Source organism: Manis pentadactyla, chromosome 3, assembly GCF_030020395.1.
Source record: "Manis pentadactyla isolate mManPen7 chromosome 3, mManPen7.hap1, whole genome shotgun sequence".
NCBI classification, from domain to species: Eukaryota; Metazoa; Chordata; class Mammalia; order Pholidota; family Manidae; genus Manis; species Manis pentadactyla.
The window spans coordinates 180,955,269-180,982,448 of NC_080021.1; the positions used below are offsets into that span (position 1 = coordinate 180,955,269).

The 27,180-nt window shown below is 41.4% G+C and overlaps 1 non-coding gene across 1 annotated transcript; it reads left to right on the forward strand.

The window, feature by feature from the left end:
* The first annotated feature begins 13,041 nt into the window (after positions 1-13,041).
* On the forward strand, positions 13,042-13,148 carry LOC118918891 (U6 spliceosomal RNA). The gene has a single exon (XR_005027306.2). It is a non-coding gene; the product is annotated as a U6 spliceosomal RNA (small nuclear RNA).
* Positions 13,149-27,180: the final 14,032 nt, after the last annotated feature.

Below are 27,180 nucleotides of genomic sequence, written 5' to 3' on the forward strand. Positions count from 1 at the left end.
TTTTTTTGTCATTTGTATTTGTCATTTAAATACATTTGGCATTATAAAGTCTGGCAGTCAAGACCATCTGAGCTGTCTTGCATTTAGTATTAAAACTGGAAACTACCTGTCATCATACAACTTTGTTCTGAAGATTCCAGGAGTGGGTGCACTGGAGATGGAGCTCTGGGTAAGAAAAAGAGTAATCATGGAGTCATGAGAATTCTGCCATTTTCATCCTATCTATAATACAGACCTACCTCTGTTTAAAAAATAGGCTTCACTTATTCTTAACTTAATGGATCACATACAACATAGGTTTCTTTTTCATTATGGAATTTTTTTTTGAAGAGTCAATAAGGACAAATGGAGTCCCACTTTTCTATTTTAAAAAAAAGGTAAAAAACTCAAGTAATTTATGTATTTGGCAAAAAAAATTCCACTATATCTAGAGTCACTTCTATACTTTCTCATTTTCTTCTAATACAAGTATTTGTCTTACTAAAGAACTTAATAGAAATATAAATGTCAATGAAGAAATGAACCCATAGCCAAAGAGATAATGGAGAAATGTGTCTACAGGCTGGAAAATGAGCCCTGAGTTAAAAAATAAACAATGGTTTAGGAATGCTATTATTGTTTCAGAAATGGAAGTTTAAAATCTATACCTAAATCAACTTATAGCTTTACAACATGAGAAGTTCTGTAGGCCAGCTCTCCAGTAAAGTGGGTAATTATTATTTTTTAACAAAAGAAAGTAACTTAAAAACCTTTGGAAATAATTCTAAAGAAATAAAATGAAAAAACATGTATTCAAGTCTATGGAAAGTCATTAAGAGAACCTACAATATTTACTCCAAGACTTCTCCCTCCCTCTACCCCCAGCTCAGCAAGCTGGAAATCCAGACTAAAGTGCCCAAGACCATGGGTTTCCCTTTCCTGCAAGGTCCCAGCCAAAGGGCTTTATTTCTAGTAAGAAAAAAGACATCATCATTTCTCCACCTGCCCTCTTTTACATACTGTTGAGGCAAGTTGTAGGTTAGCATGGTTGAGAGTGGGGGCTTTCTGCTTTTGCCAAGCCTCCATTTACAGAATAGAGACTCTGTTACCCTTGGAGCCATGGGAATACTGGGTCCCTAAGCACTCTTGCCCTGGTTTGCAAGGCAGTGGTTCCATGGCAGGAAAGGCAAACCAAGAACACCTCAGGCTACTGGCCACCCCTCTAATGAATGCTTAAAATTTAAATAGGAGGTATCACTCCAAGAAAACTTGCTATTGTTCCTACTTCCATTCTTTGACTTTTGCTCTTGAGAGTTTGCCTGGGGTGAGAAACAGGACATAAACAGACAGCTCCTAATCTCTTTCCAAAAGATCTGATTTAACTTGCAGCAGGACCTGGAGAAATTCAAGCCTAAGAACACTCACCAAACAGTGGACTTTGAGGTGAAAGGCAATTGAGAGAAGTCTGTATTTTAAAAAGTAAATAAATAATAATATGTATGTGTATCTAACAAAAATATCATAAAGGGGGACAAAGAAATAGAGACATATAGGAGTGACATTTCTATATCTCACTGAAATTAAGCTAGAATTGATTTTTAGCTTAAATCTGAGAAGTTCTGTAGAATAAATCTGATGCTGATTCTGATAAGGGAAGATACATTTGGTAAGCCCTAGAGCAACCACTAAATAAATGACTCCATAAAGTTAAATGAAAAGATAATATAAAATGCTTCATGTGAAAATATTTACTTACTGTAAAGAAAGTCAGTAAAAGAGGGATATGGGAAAAGGAAAGTGAATCATAGGGAAAAAAAGTAAAACAGCAGACATATCCACCAATATCAATTTCATTAAATGTAAATGGATAAAAATCAAAAGACAGCAATTATAAGACTAGATTTAAAAATCCAGTGATATGCTGTTTATAGCATTTAGATTAAAAAATACAAATACAATGAAAGGAAAAGAATGGACAGAGCAATATACAAAGAGCAAAAACAAGAAACAGTAAGTGGCTATGTAAATATCAGATAAATAGATGTTAAGACAAAATACTACCAGAGATTAGGAGGAAAATTTATAACGATAGGAGGGTAAATAGGGTAAAGCCATAAAAAATAAGTAACAATTATAAATATATAAACACCTTATAGCAGAGCACCAATCTACATGAATAAAACTGAAAAATGAAGGGAGAAATCAATTAAAAAATAATGGTTGCTGTAAAGGAGTGTAGAGAGCATCAAGAGTCAGGAAAAAGAACTAATAAAACTTAACTTGACCCTAGAGCAAGAGCCACCCAGTTTTCGTAAAAACTACCCGAGGCTAAGTTAAGAAATGTGCCTGCCTTAAGTTAGATAACAAGAAGTGGGCAACAGCCTCGGGACGTGACCCGTGATAAGTCACGTAGACATGCTTGTGTAAGCAAGAGATAACAGGAAGCGGTCAGGCAACTGGTGCGTTCCACCCAGATGGTGATGCCCATAAAAGGTTAAATTATTTCAAATCCATTGGTTAAAATATAGAATGTGTTTTAAAATTATTGGTTGTAGAAATGCGCGGGCTTTGGTGCAACGGCTGTGAAAACCCTATATAATCCCTACCTAAAGTTGCCTGGGGGTCGACTGCTCTGACCCGGCCTGTGTGTCAGGGGAGGTGCTGTCGGCCCCAGCTAGCTGGCTGAATAAAGACTTTGCTTGGACTTACATCTCCGTGCCCGTGTGTTTTGTTCTCTCGGGGAACACCCGGATTCCTGGACCCTAACATTTTTGGGGGCTCATCTGGGATCCGAGTGGCTTCCCTGAGAACAAAGGACAGCTGGAGGCAAGGTCTAATTGTCCGGACGGGGCAGTGTAATTCGAGGGTCGCCCCCTCGTGTCTGCATAAATCCACTATAAAGCGGGAGTCGCCATCCCGTGTCTGGTCTCGGGTTAGTGATCCCGAGCGAGGAAGTCCGGGTTGGTAGCCCCGGCCCCCAGGTTAGCGACCCTGGGTGAGCCCAGGTAACCAATCCTGGCCCTAGGGTCTGAGTGACTCGGCCTTAGGAAGGCAAGTCCGATCAGCAGGAACCTGGCACCCGAGGAGGAAAAGATCGAGCTCGTCACCCTGTGGCAGTCTGAGTGGACGCCTTTTGGGAGAGTCACGAGAGTTTTTGAGAATCCTGAAAGTGGTGAGTGTGGTGCACACCAGAGTGAGAGAAGGACCGGTCCGAGCGAGTGTGATCAGATGTGGTGTGTGTGTTTAGTGTCATTGTTGATTGTTTTATTGTGTTTTGGTTTATATTTCTTTCTGCACTTTTCACTTTAAGGTTCTCCTATTCTGAGGTTCTCCTGTTCTTTCCGTCCCTCCCTTCTGCCACTAAATCATACCCCCCTGTGGGCACGGGTCGGGCAACTAAGAGCCATTAGGGCGCCTGCCGCTAGAAGACTCCCGTGACAGGATAAGGGGGTCACAGCCGCAAATCCCAGATAAATTTGCGTTCCCCGCAGAAGAAAAACTGTGCAACGACAGGCACCCGTTCACAAGCACATACACCAGTCAGCTTGTTTAAAGTGGCATCTCTATCCTTCGCCTTTGTCTTCCTCATGTTTTTCACTATGGGCCAGACTCAGGCTACTCCTAAAGGTCTGATCCTTTCCCATTTCCCGAAGGTCAAGGAACGGGCCTTAAATATGGGCCTTGGCATCAAGAAAGGTAAGCTCGACACCTTTTGCTCAGCCGAGTGGCCTTCCTTTGGAGTAGGCTGGCCGATCCAGGGGTCTCTTTCCCTGGACCTTATCGGCAAAGTCAAAGCCATTATCTCCCGGCCAGACCCTGAGGGCTACCCTGACCAATTTCCCTATATCCTTATCTGAGAAAATCTGGCCGAGAATCCTCCATCCTGGCTGAGGCCCTTTTTGGTGGGGAAACCTCACACCGACCCATTAAAGACCTCCGTCCTTGTTGCCCAGGAAGATTTAAAGCCCTCTGATCGCAGGGCCAGAAACCCGAGTGCACCTCCTGTTCTCCCTGACAGTTCTCCCCTCTAACCCCCTCTGCCGATTGAGTGACCACTCCCGTATGCGGCTCCGTGGGAGGGAGGGGGTGAAGCTGCCAAGGGGGTAAAAAACGAGGTTGGGGAGCTCAGCAGGGACCAGGCGGCCACAGTTTCTCCGGACTCTTCAGCAGGAGAAGGCAGGCGGCCAGGAAGGGCAGGAGGAATGCAGTTAAGGCCTCAGGGGGCCAGGGAACAAGAAGGGGAGCCTCCCTCCTCCACCTCAGAAGGAGCAGTGCCAGTCCTGCCTGTGCGTGCCATTGGTGCAGGCAGTCCGGACGGAGCTCAACAATATCAGTACTGGCCCTTCTCATCTAGTGACCTCTATAATTGGAGGACTCAGAACCCTCCCTTCTCGGAGGACCCCAAGTGTCTTATAGGTCTGGTGGAGTCCATTATGTTTACCCATTGTCCCACATGGGACGACTGCCAGCAATTGCTCTGCACCCTCTTCACAACGGAAGAGCGAGAGCGCATCCTCAATGAGGCTAGGAAAAATGTCCTCAGAGAAAATGGAAGACCCACTACCCTCCAGCCCACCATCAACGAGGCGTTTCCACTTATGTGCCCGAATTGGGACTTTGGGACTGCAGAAGGTAGGGAGCGTCTCCGGGTCTACCACCAGACTCTGATGACCAGTCTCCAGGCGGCCGCCAGATGGCCCACTAACCTGGCTAAGGTAAAAACTATTGTTCAGGGGGAAATGGAAAGCCCGGCTGCATATCTGGAAAGGCTGTTTGATGCTTGCAGGCAATATACCCCCATAAACCCAGAAGCAGAGGAACATAGATCAGCTGTAGTCCTCTCATTCATCAACCAGGCAGCCCCCGATATCCAGAGGAAACTCCACAAGCGGGATGACCTGGGGAAGATCTCTATCAGAGAAATGCTGCAGCAAGCGGAGAAGGTCTTCAATGCTAGGGAAACTCCGGAAGACAGAGAGGAAAGGCTGAGGAAAGAGAAATGGGAAATGCAGGAGAAAAATAGGAAAGAAGACAGAGAATTTCAGAGGAGGGAGAACAAGAAGCAGAGGGAGGAGATGGCCAGGATATTCCTGGCCGGGGTGAAGGAGAGCCCTAGATCACCTCGAAGAACAGGACCCCGCCAATCCCGACTAGGACGAGATCAATGCGCCCTGTGTAAGAGATATGGGCATTGGAAGAGGGAGTGCCCCAAAAGGAGGGTACAAGGAGGAGGGAACCCCATTAAGACCCTACACCTAGGAGAGGAGAATTGACGGGGACAGGGCTCGGCACCCCTCCCCGAGTCCTGGGTAACCCTGTGCATGGAGGGGACTCCCATTGGGTTCATGGTAGATACTGGGGCACAATATTCAGTTTTCAACCAAGCCCACGGTCCCCTGAACCCAGGACGCACAAGTATAGTCCAGGGAGTGACAGGGTCCAAGAGATGTGCCTGGACTACTAACAGAAAAGTGGACCTAGGAAGGCATCAGGTCTCTCACTCATTTCTGGTCATACCCGAGAGCCCCGCACCATTGCTGGGTAGAGACTTACTAACCAAGGTTGGAGTGCGCATCCATTTTGAACCCGAGGGGATAAAGATCATGGACAAAGAAGGGCAGCCCCTACAACCGGTGCATGTGTTGACTCTATCCCTGGCCAATCGTCTGTTTTAGGCGGATCAAGAAGAGGGGGGCCAGGGAGAAATGGACTCTTGGTTGCAGAGGTTCCCTTCTGCATGGGCCGAAACCAGAGGAATTGGTCTCACCAAACAACTGCCCCCGGTTGTTGTTCAACTCAAAGCCGCGGCCCTACCCATCTGGGTCCGACAGTATCCAATACCGGAAGAGGCTAGGAAGGGGATAACACCCCATATCCACAGACTGTTGGAGACAGGAATCCTTAAGCCCTGCGGATCTGCATGGAATATGCCCCTGCTTCCAGTAAGGAAGCCTGGCAGTGGAGATTACAGACCGGTGCAGGACTTGCGAAAAGTTAATGAGAGGATAGAAGACATCCACCCTACAGTGCCCAACCCTTACGCCTTACTCAGCCACCTGTCACACTCACATGTGTGGTATACTACTCTGGACCTGAAAGATGCCTTCTTCAGTATTCCACTCTCTGAAGTTAGTCAGCCTTTGTTTGCCTTTGAGTGGCAGGAGCCAGGGGGAGGAAGAACAGGGCAACTTACCTGGACTAGACTGCCACAGGGCTTCAAGAACTCTCCCACCTTATTCAATGAAGCCCTAAGCCAGGACCTGGAGCCCTTTTGCAGGAGCCACCCCCACGTGACACTGCTGCAGTTTGTGGATGACCTGTTGCTGGCCACAGAAACCCATGAGGAGTGCAAAGAAGCCACGGGGAACTTGCTGGCTGAACTAGGCAAACTGGGATATCGAGCCAGCGCCAAGAAAGCCCACATCTGTCAGAGGTCAGTGGTCTACCTGGGGTACAAAATATCTAATAGAGCGAGGTGGCTAACACAGGCCATGAAACAAACTATCCTGACTATCCCCGTCCCTTCCTCACCCCGGGGAGTGAGGGAATTTCTTGGCTCAGCCGGGTTCTGCAGACTCTGGATTTCAGGGTACACAGAAATTGCCCGACCAATATATGAGGCGACCAAAGAAGGGCCGGGCTGGCAATGGAATCAGGAACAACAAGAGGCTTTTGACAGACTAAAAGAAGCCCTCCTCCGGGCCCCCGCCCTATCTCTGCCAGACCCAGAAAAACCCTTCATCCTGTTTGTAGATGAAAAAAAGGGAGTGGCTAAAGGAGTCCTGGCTCAGCAGCTGGGCCTGTGGAAAAGACCTGTGGCCTATTTGTCCAAGCAGCTAGACCCAGTGGCCTCTGGGTGGCCACCTTGTCTGCGTATCCTAGCAGCCATCGCTGTACTTGTAAAAGAGGCAGACAAGCTAACTTTTGGCCAGAACCTGAGGGTAACAGCCCCACATACTGTAGAGGGGATCCTCAGGCATCCTCCAGGAAAATGGATGATGAATGCAAGACTCACCCACTACCAAGGGCTCCTACTAGATTCTCCACGAATTGCCTTCTCGGACCCGGTGACCCTAAATCCTGCCACCCTTCTGCCGGACCCAGATCTGTCGACCCCCATCCATGACTGTAGAGAAATCCTTTCCGAAATTATCGAGGTGCGAGCAGACCTGAAAGACACACCGTTACCGAACTGTGAGCTAAATTGGTACACAGATGGGAGCAGCTTTGTGCAGGAGGGGGTCAGGAGAGCAGGGGCAGTGGTAGTGACCCATGAAGGGGAAGTTGTCTGGAGTGCAGCTCTGCCCCCTGGCACCTCAGCACAGAAGGCAGAACTTATTGCTCTCACTGAGGCCCTGGAAAGAGCAGAAGGCAAGTGGGCCAACATCTACACAGATAGCAGGTATGCCTTTGGCACTGCCCATGTCCACGGCGCCATCTACCAAGAAAGAGGATTCCGTTCCGCGGAAGGGAAGGAACTGAGGAATTTACAAGAAGTCCAAAGACTACTAGCCACTATCGAAAAACCAAAATCGGTAGCAGTTATACATGTACCGGACCACCAACCAAAGAAGACACCTGAGGCCATCGGCAACAACCATGCTGATGCAGAAGCTAGGAGGGCGGCCCTCTCGGACTCCCTTGTACTTGCAGCCCTCAAGATACCCATACCTGAACTGCCCGCCCTGCCACCCAAACCTGAGTATTCCCCTCAGGATCTTGAGTGGATTAGGAAACAAGTCTCGGGGAAAGTGTTTGGGGAGGAAAATTGGAGTAGGGACCAAGAAGGTAGATTGATCCTGCCAGAAGTATTAGGACAGTACATGCTTGCTAATCTGCATAAGTCCACCCATCTAGGCTGGAAAAAGCTGCTCAGCCTTTTCCAGTCTGCGCAGTTGGTGTTTCCCCACCAGAATGAGGCAGCTTGTCAGATCACGAAAGAATGCAGTAGCTGTGCAATGCTAAGACCAGCCCCACGAGGGCTGCACCCGGCAGGTACTTGGGAAAGGGGGAGGGCTCCAGGGAGGAATTGGGAAATAGACTTCACCGAAGTAAAACCAGGGAAGTATGGATATAAGTATTTGCTGGTTATGGTGGATACCTTCTCAGGGTGGGTGGAGGCTTTTCCAACCAAGCATGAGACCAGCCAGGTGGTAGCAAAAAAAATAATCGAAGAAATCGTCCCCAGATATGGGGTCCCTGAAGCCATAGGTTCCGATAACGGCCCGGCTTTCGTTAGCAAAGTCCTGCAGGGACTAGCCCTGGCTTTGGGGGTAGATTGGAAGTTACATTGTGCTTACAACCCACAAAGCTCTGGGCAGGTAGAGAGAATGAATCGGACCTTGAAGGAGACCCTTTCTAAATTGGTATTGGAGACTGGTGGGGACTGGGTGACCCTCCTTCCCTTAGCCATCTTCCGTGCTCAGAACTCCCCCTATGTACATGGTTTAACTCCATTTGAGATAATGTATGGGGCCCCTCCACCCATAACCCGGCGAGTGCAGATCCCCGGTGCAGAGGACCCGGCCCCTGACTATCTGAATGTGTTGCAAGCTCTTGCTAAAGTGCAGGAGGAAATCTGGCCCCTGATCAGAGCATATTACGAGGGTGGGAAAATTCCGAGCCTGGAACATGGCATAGTCCCAGGGGATATGGTATGGGTCAAGAGACACCAAGTGAGGACTCTTGAGCCCAGGTGGAAGGGACCTTATGTTGTATTGTTTACCACCCCCACTGCTCTCAAGGTTGATGGTATCGCTCCATGGGTGCACCACACCCACGTTCGGAAGGTCCTACCTCATAAAGATCCAGGGGCCCGTAAGGAAGAGTGGAAGGTGCAGCAGCATCCTGCCAATCCCCTAAAACTACACCTAAGCCGAAGATGAAGGGGATCCTACTAATAAGCTCCTTGATATGGACCTTCACGGGAGCCACAACTGTGGAGACCAGAGGCACCAGCCCCCATCAGCCAAGGAACCTGACCTGGATGCTGATTGATAGTGACACTGGGGAGGTCGTCAACTCCACACAACGCACTGCGCCAATCGGAACTTGGTGGCCTGACCTGTACTTCTGCTTTCGGCAGATCAACCCCGATTACCGATCCATCCCTCCAAACGTGGTTCGCTCCCATGGGTTTTATGCTTGCCCAGGAACAGGTAAAGGGAAGCAATGTGGGGGGGGACAAGACTTCTTTTGTGCCAGCTGGGACTGTGTAACCTCGAACGATGGGGATTGGAGATGGACAGTTACAAAAATCGATTCTGTCAAATTTACTTATGTCAACAAGGGCATCCCTCATTACCAGACTATGGCCCTTTACAAAGATAAGGCTTGTGACAGAAGGGACCAGGATTGGGTAAGAGTTCAATTCACTGAGATGGGCAAAAAGACTGAGGTATCATGCTGGATAAATGGAGTAACATGGGGGATGGTGTACTATAAGTATGGGGGGCATACTGGCTCGACCCTCATCATTAAATTAACCGTGTCAACTCCCAGCACCGCCGTAGGTCCCAACCTGGTTATATATCCCCAGAAACCTTCGATCCAGGACAAGGACCTGGGACAAAAGGACAAGAAAATGTCGACCGGAACGCATGCCCCAGAGCCCACAAGAGGACCGGGTCTGGTTCCCTCGGGGTTAGATAATCCCATGTGGGAAATGGTGCAGGCAGTAGTAGAGACCCTTAACCACACCACTTCCTCCCTCACCGATCCCTGTTGGCTATGCTACCCAGGTTCACCCCCCTTCTATGAGGCAATCAGGATAAATGGCTCCTATACTATCAACAACTCCCATCCCACTTACTGGGACAGGAGACCGTGGGGACTTACGATCACTCAGGTCTCAGTCGCTGGTACGTGTGTAGGCACAGTCCCGACGGCCCAGAGCCAGTTATGCTCCTCATATAATAACACCACGTGGGAGCAGGAAAAGTGGATTGTACCCTCCTCGGGTTGGTGGCTCTGTTCAAAGACAGGCCTCACCCGGCCCTATTCACCTCTGTGTTTAATGCTAACAGTGAGTTTTGTGTGCTTGTGGCTATTTTACCTCGCCTAATATATCATTCTCATGAATCCCTCCTTTCTTATTGGGCAGAAGTGCCGAGCCCTCACTGGAGAAAGAGGGAGCCTGTTACTGCCCTGACCATTGGGGCCCTCTTCTCCCTAGGGATAGCAGGGGCAGGCACTGGGGTCGCAGCCCTTGTAACTCGGGAACAGGAGCTCACAGCCCTGAGGCTGGCAATCGATAGGGACCTAGAACAACTCCGACAGACAATGTCAGACCTGGAGCAATCCCTCACCTCCTTGTCAGAGGTGGTTCTACAGAACCAAAGAGGCCTGGACCTCCTGTTCTTAAGAGAAGGTGGGCTGTGCGCAGCCTTAAAGGAAGAGTGCTATTTCTATGTAGACAAGACAGGTGCAGTCAGGGAGTCCTTGGCCAAGCTAAAAAAAGATCTAGAGAGGCAGCGTAATGAATATGAAAGCAGCAAAGGCTGGTTTGAGTCTTGGTTCAAACACAAGCCATGGTTTGCTACCCTCCTCTTGGCCATTGCGGGGCCACTGGTCATCCTGCTGTTGTTGCTTACAATCCGTCCGTGCATAATAAACAGGCTGCTTAGGTTTGTACGGGAGAGGTTTGACACCGTCCAACTCCTGGTCCTTCGCCAAAAGTATCTACCGCTGCGGAAGATTCCTCAGTCTGATCAAGAAAAGGGGGGAAATGTAAAGGAGTGTAGAGAGCATCAAGAGTCAGGAAAAAGAACTAATAAAACTTAACTTGACCCTAGAGCAAGAGCCACCCAGTTTTCGTAAAAACTACCCGAGGCTAAGTTAAGAAATGTGCCTGCCTTAAGTTAGATAACAAGAAGTGGGCAACAGCCTCGGGACGTGACCCGTGATAAGTCACGTAGACATGCTTGTGTAAACAAGAGATAACAGGAAGCGGTCAGGCAACTGGAGCGTTCCACCCTGATGGTGACGCCTATAAAAGGTTAAATTGTTTCAAATCCATTGGTTAAAATATAGAATGTGTTTTAAAATTATTGGTTGTAGAAATGCGCGGGCTTTGGTGCAACGGCTGTGAAAACCATATATAATCCCTACCTAAAGTTGCCTGGGGGTCGACTGCTCTGACCCGGCCTGTGTGTCAGGGGAGGTGCTGTCGGCCCCAGCTAGCTGGCTGAATAAAGACTTTGCTTGGACTTACATCTCCGTGCCCGTGTGTTTTGTTCTCTCGGGGGACCCCCGGATTCCTGGACCCTAGCAGTTGCGTTGTTCAATGCTCCACTTTCAATAATGGATAGTATGATTAGGCAAAACATCAACAAAGATGATACAAGATTTAAGCAACACTATATACCAACTGACTGATATGTACAGAATATGCCAGTAAATATAATGTACATTCTTTTCAAGTAAAAACAGAACATTCTCTATGACTGACCATATATTCCTAGGCCATAAAACAAGCAGTTTAAAGGCACAGAAATAATACAAAGTATGTTCTCTTATGACAGTGGAATGAAATTAGGCATCAGTAAGAGAAAGCTTAGAGAAACTCACAAATATATGGATAAACAACACACTTAGGAATGTTATCTAAATAACAGTAAATAAAAAATCAAAGGGAAATCAGAAAATAACTTTGAGATTAATGAAAATGAAGGGAGAGCATACCAAAATTTAATGAGATATAGTGTAAGAAGTCCTGATAGGTGTAAATGGATATATTAAGAATAATTTTTTCTCCTAGCACACTGCCCTCAAGGTCTATGCATGTTATCTCAAATGGCAAGAATTCATTCTTCTTTATGGCTGAATAATATTTCTTTGAATATACATATGCCACATTTCTTTGTCCATGTATCCATGCATAGACACTTAGGTTGTTGCCATGTCTTGGCTATTGTAAATAACGCTGCAGTGAACATGAGGTCAGATATTTTGAGTTAGTGTTTGCATTTCCTTCAAATACTCAGAAGCAGATTAACTGGATCATATGGTTGTTTTATTTTTAACTTTCTGAGGAACCTCCATACTGCTTTCTCTAATTGCTGTACAATTTATATTTTCACCATAGTGCATAAGGTTTCCTTTTTTCCACATCCTCTCAAGCTCTTGTTATCTCTTGTCTTTTGGTAATAGAAATCCTAATAGGTGTGAAGTGAATCTCACTGTAGTTTTAATTTTCATTTCTCTAATGATTAGTGATGTTGAACACCTTTCCATGTACCTGTTGGACATCTTATGTTTTCTTTGGAAAAATGTCGATTCAGAGCCTCTGCCCACTTTTTCATCAGATTATATTTTTGCTATTGAGTTGAAAATTTTTTAATCAACCTTCTAACCATCTCTCTGAAAACACTGGTGAAAAGAGCATACTAAACCAGAAGCAAGCATAAAGAGGAAATAATAAAGATGGGCACAAAGGTAAAGGATATAATAGAAGAACAACAGAGAAAAAGACACTAAAAGCTAATGTTTTGAAAGATTAACAGAATTGATAAAATTTAGCTAAAATGATCAAGAAAAAAATGAGAAGTCAAATGATTGTAATCAAAAATGAAGGAGGGAATATTACTACTGACCATACAGAAATAAAAGATTAGGAGAGAATACCATAAACCACTATATGCCAATAAATTAGAGAACTTACACAGAATCAGTCTTTTGTAATAAATACAGCAATTACTAAAACAGACTAAAAAAGTAATATACAATCTAAATAGGATTATAACAAGTGAAGAGATTGAATTAGCAATAGTAATCACCATCATGATCATCTACCCACCAAGAAAAACCCAGCCTCAGATGGCTTCACTGCTGTAATCTACCAGACCCTTAAAGAATAATTTATACCAATTATTTTCAAACTCTTCCAAAAAATAGAAGCATAGGTAACACTTCTCACAAGAATTGAAAACTACAGAGCAATATCACTTACAAATATGGACACAAATCCTTAACATACTAGCAATGTCAATCCATAGCAATGTAACTATACAAGTAGCACTGTTATCCTGTAAGGTTGGTTTAGCATATAAAAAATAAATTTGTGTGCTCACTTCAGCAGCACATATACTAAAATTGAAACAATACAGAGAAGATTAACATGGCCCCTGCGCAAGGATGACACGCAAATTCATGAAGCATTCCATATTTTAAAAATAAATAAATAAATAAATAAATAAATTTGTGTAAAACATCACATCAACAGGTTAAACAAAAATTATGAAAAATCTCAATAGATGGGATAAAAACCTCAAGGAAAACAATGAAAGACTCCTGAAATCTTAGTTTCTTACTCCTGCAATAACAAATCACCAAACTTAGTGACATCCAACAACACATATTTATGATCCTGGCATTCAGGTCATCATGAATCCGAAGTGACCCAAGGACTAAAATCCAGGAGTTATCTGGATCCTTCCAGAGCTCCAGAGGAGAACTTGTTTCCTTGCCGTTTTCGTTTTCAGATTCTACAGACCACCCACATTCTTTGTCTTAGGATCCTACCCTGTGTTGCTCTGACCTCCCCTTCTGTCAACACATCATATTTTTCTCCCTGTGCTTCCACAGCCACATTGCCATCTCTCTGCCTCCTTCAGTCCAGGGCGATTATTGCACCTGGTATTACATTCCCAAGAACATTGTCTTTTCTACTTGTCATGGGATTCACTTCATTTAATAAGGGGCTCCTCCACAGAGGAGGAGATCCAAGATATAGACTCTATCTCTTCAATGAGTTCTCTGGGTGACTGAATACTCTATTTGATCCTTCCGAAGCACTAATAAAAGGTTGTCCAGCTACACTCTACACTTTCTCTTAAGAGCACATTTTTCTGCCAGTTCATCTCCTTATTATAGTGTCTTTTGCAATGGGAGCAGGTTGCATTTCCCTAAGCATCTTCTGCCTCTTTTTGCTTAATATTTCCCTCAATTTTTCCTCTTCCTCTTTCATTTTACTATAAGCAGTAAGACCACCCCAGGCCACATTTTCAATACTTTGCTTGGAAATCACTTTAGCTAAATATCCAAGTTTATTGCTTACAAGTTTTGATTTTCTCATAACTGCAGGACACAATTGAACCAAGCCTTCTGTCACTATACAACAAGGATCTTCTTTCCTCTAGTTTCAGCAACATGTTCCTCATTTCCTTCTGAGACCTTACCAGCAGAATCTTTAACACCCATATTTCTCTAACAGTTTGTTCAAAGCAACCTAGGCTTTTTCTATCAAAGTCCTTAAAAATTTTTCAACCTCTGCTAACTGCCCAATTCCAAAACCATGTAAATATTTTCAGGTGTTTGTTATAGCAGCACCCCATTTTTCAGGTATTGAAATCCGTTAGCTGGGGTTCAACTAGCAAAACAGAACTAACAGTGATATATGTTAGTTAAGAGATTTACTATGAAAAATTGGCAAACATGACTGGGACTGCCAAGGAAAGCCTGAAATTCACAGGGCGGATTGTCATAAAGGGCAGGAGGAACGCCCAGGCATGACATAGGCCATTACCGGCTTCGTCTATTTGGGCTGCTATAAAATATACCCGAGAATGGGTAGCTTATAAACAACAAAACTTAACCTCTCATAGTTCTGGAGACTGGAGTCAGGATGAGGGCTCCGGCATGGTCACGGAAGGGCTCCTCTTGGGCGGTAGACTTCTCATTGCAGCCTCACATGCTGGAAGTGGGCAACTGAGTGTTCTCGGTTCTCTTTTATAAGGATACTAATCCTTCCTGAGGTTTCTGCCCTCATGACCTAATCACCTCCCAAAGACCCCACCTCCTCATACTTTCAGGATTAGCTTTCAGCATATGAATTGGGGGTAACAAATTCATTAGGATTAGCTTTCAGCATATGAGTTTGGGGTAACAAATTCAGATGATAGTTGCTATAGTCCCAAGTTTATTCAATAAATGTTTTTCTAGGTATTGCTCTGAAGTATTTTATAGTAGTACTAAAAGTCATCAGCTGACTTAAATAAGGAAGATTAGTCTAGATAATTTTGGTGGTCATTTAATCAGCTGAAAAGTCCTTAAGAGCAGAGCTGAGACTTCCCTGAAAAACAAGAAATTCTGCCTGTGGTCTATAGCTTATGTCCACATCTGAAAGATCTGGTCTGCCCTCTTGGTGGTCTGCCTTATGGATTTCAGGCTTACTTACCCAACTCCCATAATTGCATAAGTCACTTTCTTTCAGTAACTTTTAAAATATATATCTTCTACTGGTTCTATTTTTCTGATTGAGCCCTACCTGATTTATGTGGATTTAGAATAGAGTTGTTTTCACAAAATAGCATAAATCAGTGTAAAGAGATGACATGCTGTATATTTAATAACTGGCATCTTACGTGAATTTGATTTAGAACACTTTATTTTTGAACACATGAAATACCTACTTATAATGCTTGCCAATTCAGAGTTAATAGTAAATATAAAGTGACATAACCAGCATCTGAATGGTTTTGTTTTATCATGAAAAGTAATCATTAAAAACCCTATAAATGTGTTTGAATGTTAGCAAAGTGTCTATATTTGTGTCTTCTATGGATTTATTTTATTTAGGCTGATATAATTAGCCACACACACATACAAAATCAATGCAATTCTTCAACATGAGTGATCTAGAGGCCCTTTAATATTATCTTATAAAGATCACCTTAGATTGATTATTTTCAAGTGTGAGCCACTTAGATCCAATTTGATTTCATGGTCTTAATGAAGAAAACTAAATGACCTTTTTCAACTATTAACATTTTTACTGCCTGAGGCAGTGAAGGCTTTTTCTTGCATTGCAACTGAAACAAAGCAGCAAGAAACATCTCATTTTTTCTTACAGAAGATATTTTATTTTATTTATAATGAACCAAACTTAGAGGAAGACCATTAGGTCTCCAAATGTAAACAACGATCCTGTCCTTCAGGCTCTATTATTTTTTTATAAGCAGTTAAATTAAGAATCTGTTGACAAAATTTGGGAAACGACAGTAATGAGGAATTATGTTGAGCTAGTTTAGTCAAAAAAATATGTATATGCTATTATGGAGTGAGGGTATTTGTTGGAGAATTCTGATGTTGCCAAGAGAGTTTTACTGAGCAAAGGTACATAAAATGGCATTCTATGTAATGAATATATAATTATAGATAGAAAAATAAACAGCCAGAAGTCTTCTACTTTCATCCATGGTACTAGACTTGCTTTTTCAGAAAAAAGAACAGCCAAGATACTAGACAAAATATTCGAGGCAAGTGCTTTTAGGCCTGAACAAGTGGCAGCACAGGACTATGATTCTTGATAAAAAAAAAAAACAAAAAACAACACAGGAGATTAGTTCCATATGAATCACGTTAATATCCTGCATTGAGAAGCTTTTGCCTGAGCTAAGGAGGCAAAAAATAGAGTTCCTTTCCACCAAAATGATAGAATTTCAGGGAAAGATGGGGTGCTGCATGATGGTGTATAGAATTTTCATGGGAATTCACCATAATTACTTCATTAAAAGCTGTGTTTCTGAAGTGTAGGCCAAGACTCCATGAGATCACTTACTTCTGGGCTGAGAACTTACCGATGATACAGAGTTTATGCACCACTGAAGGATATTCAAGTTCTGGCCCAGAAGAAGTGGAGAATCCTCACTGAGCACCCCATACATTCAGATTAAACCACCAAACTAAGGCATGCCTAATAGCATGGAGAACTGTTTGGACTAATGGGTATTCCCAGGACTGAGCCTCAAACCATTGCACACTCACTCTAACAAAGAATTAAATCTACCTTAAAGGAGCAAAAGGATGTGCCAATGATTTAACCATCAGTGAAAACACCACTCAAAACTCCTAAGAGAAAGAAGACACACTTGAGACACCTTACAATGTATCACTCAAGTGGCCATTATAAAATAAATATTTACTAGGTTTTATGTGGTGAAGCAGAAATATGCAACTCATAATCAAGGATAGAAGCAGTTAATAGAAAAGATTAAGAATTTCCTGAGATGTTTAAATTAGGAGACACTAAATTTGAATGAACTATCATATCTGCAACGTTAGAGGAAAAGATCATACTGAGTGAAAAGCATGTTATTTAAATGGAGAAATGTAATTAAAACAAAAATCTAGACCTGAAAAATTTAACTTCTGAATTGAAAATTTCATTGACTGGTGTCTTGCCAATGGGTTTCAGCCCCAGACAAGTTCACTATAGATTCAATGAGACCAAAGAAATGACAGTGGAACATTCTTGGGGTGAAAGGGTTTATACCCAACTTTATTCCCACAGTGGCAGGTCAATCACTAGAATACCATTTACTCAGAGCGAGTCTGTAGTTTCTGTCTCTGGGCCTTTCTACCTCTGCACCTATCTCAGTCTCTGTCCTTGGCACTGCCACCATTCCAGCCTCTGCTGTCCTGCAGCCTTACAGCCGAGCCACTGTGTAGCACTACTAGAGCACTGGACGGAGCTCTACACAGAGTCAGTAACAACGTATTGCCCACACTTGTGTAGTGAGTCAGCTGACCAGGGCCAGGTGAAAATCCTGGCCACAGGAACCTTCACTTTATCCATAACTGGGTTAACAGCAATGAAGACAGCAAAATAAATTATCTCCTGAACTTGAAGGCATATCAATATAAAGTCCTTAGTCTGAAGAGCAGAGAGCAAAAAGACTGAAAAATATGGAGAGTCTCAGTGACTTGTGGTATATACACTATGTATGACTTAATTCATTTCTACTTATCACAGTATCAAGCCAAATATATGTGTAATTTTATTACAAGATGGAAATGCTAGAGAAGAGAGAAAAATTATTCAGAATATATTTCAACAACTCATTTAAACATTTGCTGTAGTTTGTCCAATATCTAGGAGTTTACACTGGAAAGGTTATTCAAAATGTCTAGTCTATCATATTGCCACATGTAGAAATTTAATACATCAATTTTTGAATTGCTGTTAATTTGTTTCAATATTTTCATTGCCTGTCCACTTCTATCCTTCAGAAAGTGACAAACAGTATAGAGGTTCAAAAGAATTATTGAACTTTCTTAATATGTGAACAGGGGATAAAGTAGATGCTTGATGAATCAAATCACTTTGGACAGAAAGTAAGTGGTATTCTTGTCTCAGCAGTTTTTGCAAATGGTAAAACAAGGACATAAATTATACAGTGTCACTCATAGTGCATATCTCATGTACACTAATGATATTCGTGATTCACTGTCAAGTGAAATCTATTTGAATTACTTTTTCAGTAAGAAGCAAAAGAGATTTGGTGATATACCAAACAAAGTATTAAAAAGATTGTAAATACTTTTTCAGATCACCTTTCAGAGCCACATAATGTAGGCTGGGATGTAGTGTGACTCCAAACAGTACCCCAATTCTTGAATTCAACAGTATTATCAAAATAAACACTATGTATGACTTAATTCGTTTCTACCTATCACAGCAACACTTGCAAATAGTTAAAATCATTAGGACTTTAGTATATTTTGGCTTAAGTCGTTTTCAACACTAGGTATTTTTTTCTCTCTGCCCACATTACTAAGTGCCTGAGAAGTGAGTCTCAGATTGTGGTCCTATCATAGTTTCTTGGTGGATGCTCAGACTTGAAGCTCAGAGAATGACTGTACACTGGCCCTTTCTCCTTGAGCAGATAAAACAACCGAAACATTAATTTTATACTAAAACATGTCTAATATGGCCTGGGATAAAATGCAAACTTCATGTGCATTTTCTAAAATGAAACACAGTGTTCAAAGACACATACTTCAAAAAGTATAAGCAGTGTTCTGCTATACTTTACTAGCAGCTAAGTATAGACTATACTCTATAGTCAAATCTAATTTTAAATTGATTTACACTTTTCTTAGTAATGGCTTGGATAACTCGGTCAAATATGACAAAAATATGTTAATTTAGGTTGTTCTTGTTTCATAATACTTTCTTGCTTCAAACCAGTTTCAAACTTTTCTTAGTTTCACCTTGGTTCCAGGGAAATGAAGGAGACTCTACAGAGGATATCTCAACCACTGCTAATCCCTTCCTTTGATGTCATGACTTTACTCATGGGTATACATTCCTTATTTCTCAGTAAAGTTTCTACTTTAGCCCAGGATTGTCACAAATACCAGTAAACAAAACGGATTCATGTACTTAGCAGTATCAGGAGAAGGATTAATATAAGCACAGCCAGTCTGTGAACAATCCAATTTCAATTGAATTGTACCATATAAAGACATGGCTTATTTTCTGTGTATGTGCAATGGGGAGAAAGGTAGAAACAACAGGAATTTCTAATTTCTTTTTCAACCATGGACAGTGAGATTAATCATTACACCTACATTAACATCTCCTTTCTAACTGAAGTCAGAGTCAACATAGGGTACAATGTTCACTGAAGATTTCTTCCAGCATGTGGAAGAATCTCCATCTTTTCCAAACCATTATCTAAGACAACAGTTCTGTTGCCACAAAATTTATAATTGGCTAATTTCAATACCTTTATCCTCCATTATCCTTAAGTAATAAAAATGAGTCAAAGTCCTGATATTTATACATGGAACTAGAATGCTTTTAAAATTTATTTATAGCATATTTACTTTGCTATTTATACTTGGTTAAGTGAATATCATAACTTGCTTACATATGAAGTCAGATCATTCTTTGTGAATAGTATAGTGCTTTAGAAGTATGACTTAGGATAACTGTAATTAGTAAGTATAGACCAAAATTGTTCTGAAGCATTTAGAGCAGTTGATCAATAAAACTCATATAAAATGCAAACACAATCAGAAATTAACTGTCTTTGTGCAATAAAATACTGTTGCTCAATTTTCAACAATTTCTTTGTTGAATGATCACTCTGACTGAAAGGACAGGTCCATGAGCTTTTCAAAAGCAGCAACATGATCATAGTTCTTTCTATATCTCCAGAACCCCTCAGTGCTGAGCATATGCATATTTCATCAATTTTAAAATGCACATTCTGAATAATTTAACATCTCTGAAATTGGAATGTGTCTTACAATCAATGGCATATCACTGTTTCATTCTTTATTTTTTAGTGAACATACATATGGTCACACCTGATAAGCAATGATGCTTTTGACTCACTTGAATATATGGTAATAGGTATTGAGTAAAAGTTTACTGAACTTGAAAAGGAGCATACTATGGTGAAAAGATTAAGTTCTAGTATCCAGCTGAGAAAGATACTGCACTATATGGACTGAAGCAATCAAGCTGGTGGAGAGGCTGGATTTGAGGCCAATAGTGGATGCTTTTAACAGATGGGATACGCTTCTATTCAAATATACTGGATAGAGTCAAGCACGAAATAAAATTTCTGCCTTTGGATGAAAGGAGAAGCACATCTTTCTCACATATGGCACAGAGATTGGACAAGTGAGGAGACATAAAATGGCAGTGGGCGGGAGGTGGGGGAGAAAGTAGGGATTATTAGGAAATAGACCTCATAACTCTCGAATATCTTAGTTAAGTGACAGATGAGGTCATAAACTGAGGACCTGACCAACTCCAGATATAAAGGTGGGGAAGGTTAGTTAGTAACTTGGTTCTTCAAGTGTACAAAAATTGAGAATCCTAAAATAATGTTTTGTGAGGCATTGGTCAGAATTACTTACAGGACAGGTACAGTTCTATAGGGAAAGGAGTTGAGAAGGAGACATCTAGGGGCTCTCCATTTTTAACCTGGACAATTTCATATGGTCCAGTGTTTCATTCAATAAAACAAAGGCCCTGAGATTGAGAATAATACTGAAAAATTTTTAAATTGGTCTCATGGTATTTTTTTAATGAATGGACATGTCTACAATTAATCTAATCAAACTATGCCTCTACCAAAACAAAAATCTTAAAACCAACTACCATTAGCAAGAGATAATGGGAAGGAAAGATCTAGTTTTTATACTAAAAGGATTTAAGAAAAGTTAAAAAGGAAAAAGGCACTTAATACAATTCCAAGTTTAAAAACCTTAGACCAATCCAAGAGGATGCTGGGGTGCAACTGGATTGGATAAGACAAACAAAAAAACAAAAAAAAACTGTAAAGTGGAGTTTAAAAGTTGGTCTATAGCCAAATCATTATGTATCAGAATTCTTCCTATTACAATCTATTGTTCCTCCTGGTCAGGTTGGCCAGGAAATAAATTATGTTGTTTTGTGTTCACTTGGGAAAATTTGCTGTATTACTTTGTTAAGCATCACTGTTTAGAAGGAAATCCAGCATTATGAACTGAAAGAAATTCAACATTTTCATTCTTGGTCTTAGGTGAAAGATTCTAGGATAGGAGCAGTCCTGACAGCTCATTTTTAATGACATACCCTCTTTTTGCCATAGCCCAGGAGGGATGGGCCTACTTTTAGCAGGGAGAAGTAGAAATAACACCTTGCATTAAGCAACTGCACTCTCCATGGAGAGAGGTTAGTTAATATTTTTGGGTCTCAGGCCCATAATAATCAGATAGAAATCCATACAAGTACCTATATGACTTTCTCAGGGAATTAAGGTAATTCTTCCTCTTCTTTTTTAAAATCTAAAAACATTCCAGGACTCTATGAAGTGTTAAGTGGTACATTTGTAAGCATCATCAACTGGTACCACTGGGAACTGCATGTTTTGTGTGTCCCTTATTCTGCCTTCAGAAGAAGCTTAAGCAAAGAAATAGATGACATGTTTGACTCGGGGTTGGGGAATTGGAAAGGCAGTTGTGTTAGGATGTGGGAGGTCATCTCTGGTGCTAGCAAATGTACCACTTACATGGCTTACTATATGGTTCAGTCTGTTTGGAGTGAGAAATTAAATCAGAATGTGGTTGCTTTATCAGGAAAAAGAAAACAATCAAATGAACAATCCTTACAATAGGTTTATTGACAAAGAGTGATGAGTGAAAAGATTAAGTAATAATCTGTGCCATGAAATTAAATTAGAACAAATCAATCAAGCAGCATAATGGTGTCTTGATGAGAGAATGAAGCAGGCAGGGAAAGGGACTGGGATCTGGCATGTGTACGCTCATCAGGGTGGGTAGGTACAGGCCAAGAGCAGCCCACTGGCAATCAGTTAGTTGTGGAAAAATGAACTCAGACTGAAAAAAAAAAAAAAAGATAAGAAAAAAAGAATTTCAAGCAGGGTGATCTGAAGAGTCACTAAGGTTCACAAAAGCCAAGCACAGATGACAAAGCTATTTTCGCCCCTAGTCCAGCTCAGAGTAGCACACATGTCACACCTGCTGTTCCTCCACGTGGTCCTCACAGAAACCACTTGGAACCATAAGCTTTCCATTCAAATCCTGATCCCCAGAAATCACTGACTTTCTGAAAATGGAAATAATTTAAAATTTCATGTTAATCATTCATACAATATAAATTCCATTAATAAGTTTAGCTGTCCATTTAAGATGAAGCAATTTTTTCACTGTAATGGGTATTTTTTTAAATAATATTTTGCTTGTTTGTTTTTACTAATTCACTTGTAAATTTACTTGAAATAGTCAATCTGGCTCTATAATTATGCAAAGCTAATGGATTTCTTGGACAAAGTCAGTAGATAATTATATTAGTTAATGTCCTTCTGGTTGAAAGCAATGAAAGCTGACTTTGTTAGCTCAAACAAACAGCGACCTTAATGCAAGACACTGAAATAGTTCATGTCATCAAAGGAACAGTTGGGCAAACAAGACTTAATAAGAGATTGAATCAGGATAGCTTTTAATACTGATGGTTCTCTCCTCTAGGATAGAAGAGGAGAGCAAACTTTATGCCATGAAAAGCCAGAGAGAAAACATTTTAACCTTTATGGTCCATACAGTCTCTGTGGCATTATTCAACACTTACCATTGTGGTATGAAAAAGCCATACACAATACACAAACAATGCATGTCGCCATGCTCTAATAAAACTTTAGGTATGTACACTGAAATGTTAATATAGAATTCTCATGTGCTATGAAATATTCTTCTTTTGATTTTTTTTCCAACCATTAAAAAATGTAAAAACACAAAAACAGGCAGCAGGCTGGATTGACCTGTGAGCCTCTGTCCACTTTTCTTCTAGGAGGCAGTCAAGAACCCTCAAGTACTTTTAATCTCTCTTTGTTCAAAGTTTAACATTCTGAGAAAGATAATCCCATTGTCTTATTTTGAATTGGTTTTCTACTCCTAGATCAAATATTGTCTTACAGGTAGGAAGTGCCACACAAGGCCACCTAAGGTGTCTGGAAGCTTGTCCTGGGTACCAGATGCAATCATCAGACAAGATTGGGCAGATGATTGTCAGGAGCTAAGTAGCCCCTACAACAAAAGACCTAGTACATAACATTATTCTTTTTATTTGTCTCCAGAGTACCAAGCAAATGAATGTACTTAGTAGATCAGAAATTTAATAATCTCTGCATCCAGACTTAAACTTTGTTTTATCTCTTTATCTTTTCTTGTCTTTGAGATAAGAAACATCTCCCAGGTGGGACCCTAAGAGCCTCCAAACATCAGTACAACCTTGCTTTGACCTATTCCAAGTTCCATGAGATGTTGAAAATATTTCAGAAGCTTAAAGAAAATGTTTCTACTGCTTAAAGAGGTTTAGAGCTACTGCATACATGAAAATATTTAACTTGTGAAGAATGGCATAGAGATCATTCATAATCTGAACACAACATACACTAATATTCTGCCAGTCCCAATATGCCTCATACCCTGCTCTACTGTTCTCTAAATATACTGTATGAACACAGCCTTGTGTCTTACAGCAAACTCCACCTAAAAATGCACTACTACAAAGCTACAGTAATCAAAACAGTATGGTACTGGCAGAAGAACAGACCCATAGATCATGGAAAATAATATATAAGCCAGAAATAAACCCACCCATTATTGGTCAAATGATACATGATAAATGAGTCATGAATATACAATAAGACAATCTTTTCAATAAATGGTGTTGGGAAAACTAAACAGCTACATGCAAGAGAATGAAATAGATATAGTCAAGAGGCACATGAAAAGATGTTCCACATTGCTTATAATCAGGGAAATGCAAATCAAAACTGCAGTGAGATATCACCTCACACCAGTTAGAATGGCCACTATCCAAAAGACAAGAAATAACAGTGTTGGTGACGATGTGGAGAAAAGGGAACCCTCCTACATTATTGGTGGAAACATAAATTGGTGCAACCACTGTGGAAAGCAGTACAGAGGTTCCTCAAAATATGAAAAACAGAAATAACATACAACCTAGTAATTCCACTTCTAGGAATTTATCCGAAGAAAACCAAATCCCTGTTCCGAAAAATGTATATGCAATCTTATTTTTTTTCTGCTCCCCATTGATATCCCTCACCCCACTCTTACCCTCCAGTTCTACATCTCAATCCATTCTTTCTTGCCTTTCTCCTGTACTATCCCCTTTTTGCAATATTATCAATTTTTTTCAGCTAGATTATTCCCATCAGCATACAAATGTCTTGTAATATCTGCCATCTTAATAAAAATTAGCTTTCTTGATCCCATGGCCTTCTGGTCCTTTGCTCCTAACTCCTGCAAGATATTCTATTCTATGGATCCTTATGCTTTATGTGTTCACTACTTCAACAATTGCCTCTAGTTTCCTGCTACTGCATGTGATGTTGTGATAAAATTTTTACACTCTTCTTCAAGTTTTTGAAAAACTTGCATAAAGTAGTAAGAATCTGTTCTTTTTTAATTGAAGTATTACTGATATACAGTCTTACATTGGCTTCAAATGTACAACACAGTGGTTCAACAGTTACCCAGTTATTAAATCCTCACCCCGTCTAGTGTGGTTGCTATCTTCCAATGTATAAAGATACTACAGAGCCATTGACTATATTCTCCATGCTGTACTACTGTCCCCATGACCAACTTATATTGTGATTGATAATTTTTGAGCCCCTTTAGCCCCACCCCCAGTCTAACCCCTCACCTTGGTAACCACTAGTCTCTTCTCAGTGTCTATGAGTCTACTGATATTTTGTTCCCTCTGTTTTGCTTTTTATACTCCACAAATAGGTGAAATGATGTGGTATTTGTCTTTCTCCACCTGGCTTATTTCACATAGCTTAATGCCCTATAGGTCTATCCATATTGTCATAAATGGCAGGATTATTTATTTTTAATGGCTGAATAATATTCCATCATGTATATGTACCACATCTTATTTATCCATTCATCTATTGATGAACACTTTGACTGCTTCCATATCTTGGCTGTTGGAAATAGTGCAGCGATAAACATAGGGGTGCACATATGTTTTTGAATCAGGGATTTTGTTTCCTTCTGGAAAATTCCTACAAGTGGAATGACTGTATCAAATGGTATTTCTAGTTTTAGTTTTTTGAGGAACCTTCATACTGCTTTCCACAGCAGTTGCACCAATTTACATTCCCATGAACAGTTTAGGATGGTTCCCATTTCTCTGAGTCCTTGCCAACATTTTCTATTTCCTGTCTTTCAGATAGTGGCCATTCTAACTGGTATGAGGTGATATCTCATTGTGGTTTTTATTTTCATTTCCTTAAGGATTAGCAATGTAGAGCATCTTTTCATGTGCCTCTTGACTATATGTATTTCTTTTTTGGAAAAATGTCTGGTCAGGTCTTCTACCCATTTTTTATTCAGGTTATTTGCTTTTTGGGTGTTGAGGCATATAAGTTCTTTATATATTTTGAATGTTAAACCCTTATCAGATGAGTCATTTATGAATACATTCTCCCATACTGTGTGCTGCCTTTCTGTTGATGGTGTCCTTTGTTGTTTGAAGTAGTCCTACTTGTTCATTTTTTATTCTGTTTCCCTTGCCCAAGGAGGAGTATCCAGGAAAAAGTTGCTCATGCTTATATCCAAGAGATTTTTGCCTGTGTTTTCTCCTGAGATTTTTATGGTTTCATGACTTACCTTCAGGTCTTTGATCCATTTCATGTTTACTTTTGTGTATGGAGTTAAATAATCCAGTTTCAGTCTCTTACATGTAGTTATCCAGTTTTCCCAACACCAGTTGTAGAGGCTGTCTTTTCCCCACTGTATATTCATGGCTCCTTTATCATATATTAATTGACCATATACACATGAGTTTATGTCTCAATTCTCTATTCTGTTCCACTGATCTATTGCACTCTTATGTTTATCACCACATTATTTACAATAGCCAAGATAGAAACAACCAATGTATTCATCAATAGATGAATGGATAAAGATGTGCTACATGTACACAATGGAATATAATTTGGCCATTAAAAAAAAAGAAATCCAGAGTTGGGATTAAAGATAGTGGCATGAGAGGAGAGACAAAGGCATCCTCCTAAAACTGGATACAATTAGAAAATGTAGTTGGGACAACTAATCCTGAGAGAGCAACAGGAAAAAGGATGGCGCCAGACAGCATACACCTGGAGAAAAGAGCAGACCTCACTGAAAAGGGTAATGTACCAAAGCTGTGGGTTGGCTGGACCCAAGCCCTTCCCCTACCCCAGCTCCCCGGCAGGAGGAAGAGAAACTGAGCAGGGAGGGAGTTGGAAGGCTTGGGGCTGCTGAATACCTAGCTCTGGAGATCTGCTCTGGGAGCAAAAACCTACATTTCATGGTGCTTTCATGAGACTCGCATGACAACCGGGTTGGAAAGTTAATACAGGCAGAGTTCCTGGGGAGACTGGGATTCCAGCTACTTGTGGAAAGCAGGGATCCATATCCAGCTGCTCTGGGACAAAAGCTTATACCTGTGTGCTCGGCCCACTGGTTCAGACAGTGGAGACAGGCACAGCAGCCAGGAGGCAGGTAACAGCTCTTTGCTCCCCATAGGCACCAATACTGCTCCCCTGCGACCCCCAACATTGCTTCAGGGGCTGAGCAGCTCCAGAATAGATCTTCTGGAAACTAGTGGGCACCATATACAAATAAGAAACCTCAAAGAAACCTGGTCCAGAGTAAAATTATTAATACAACTTCCGAGAAAGATTTAAATGATATGGACCTCGTGACTCTGCCTGAAAGGGAGTTCAAAATAAAAATCATCAACATGCTAATGGAGGTACAGAAAGACATCCATGAACTCAGAAATGAATTCAGGTCAGAGATCCAATTGTTGAAGAGCACGATGGAGGGTATTAAAAGCAGGGTGGATATGGTGGAGGACACAATAAATGAAATAGAAACTAG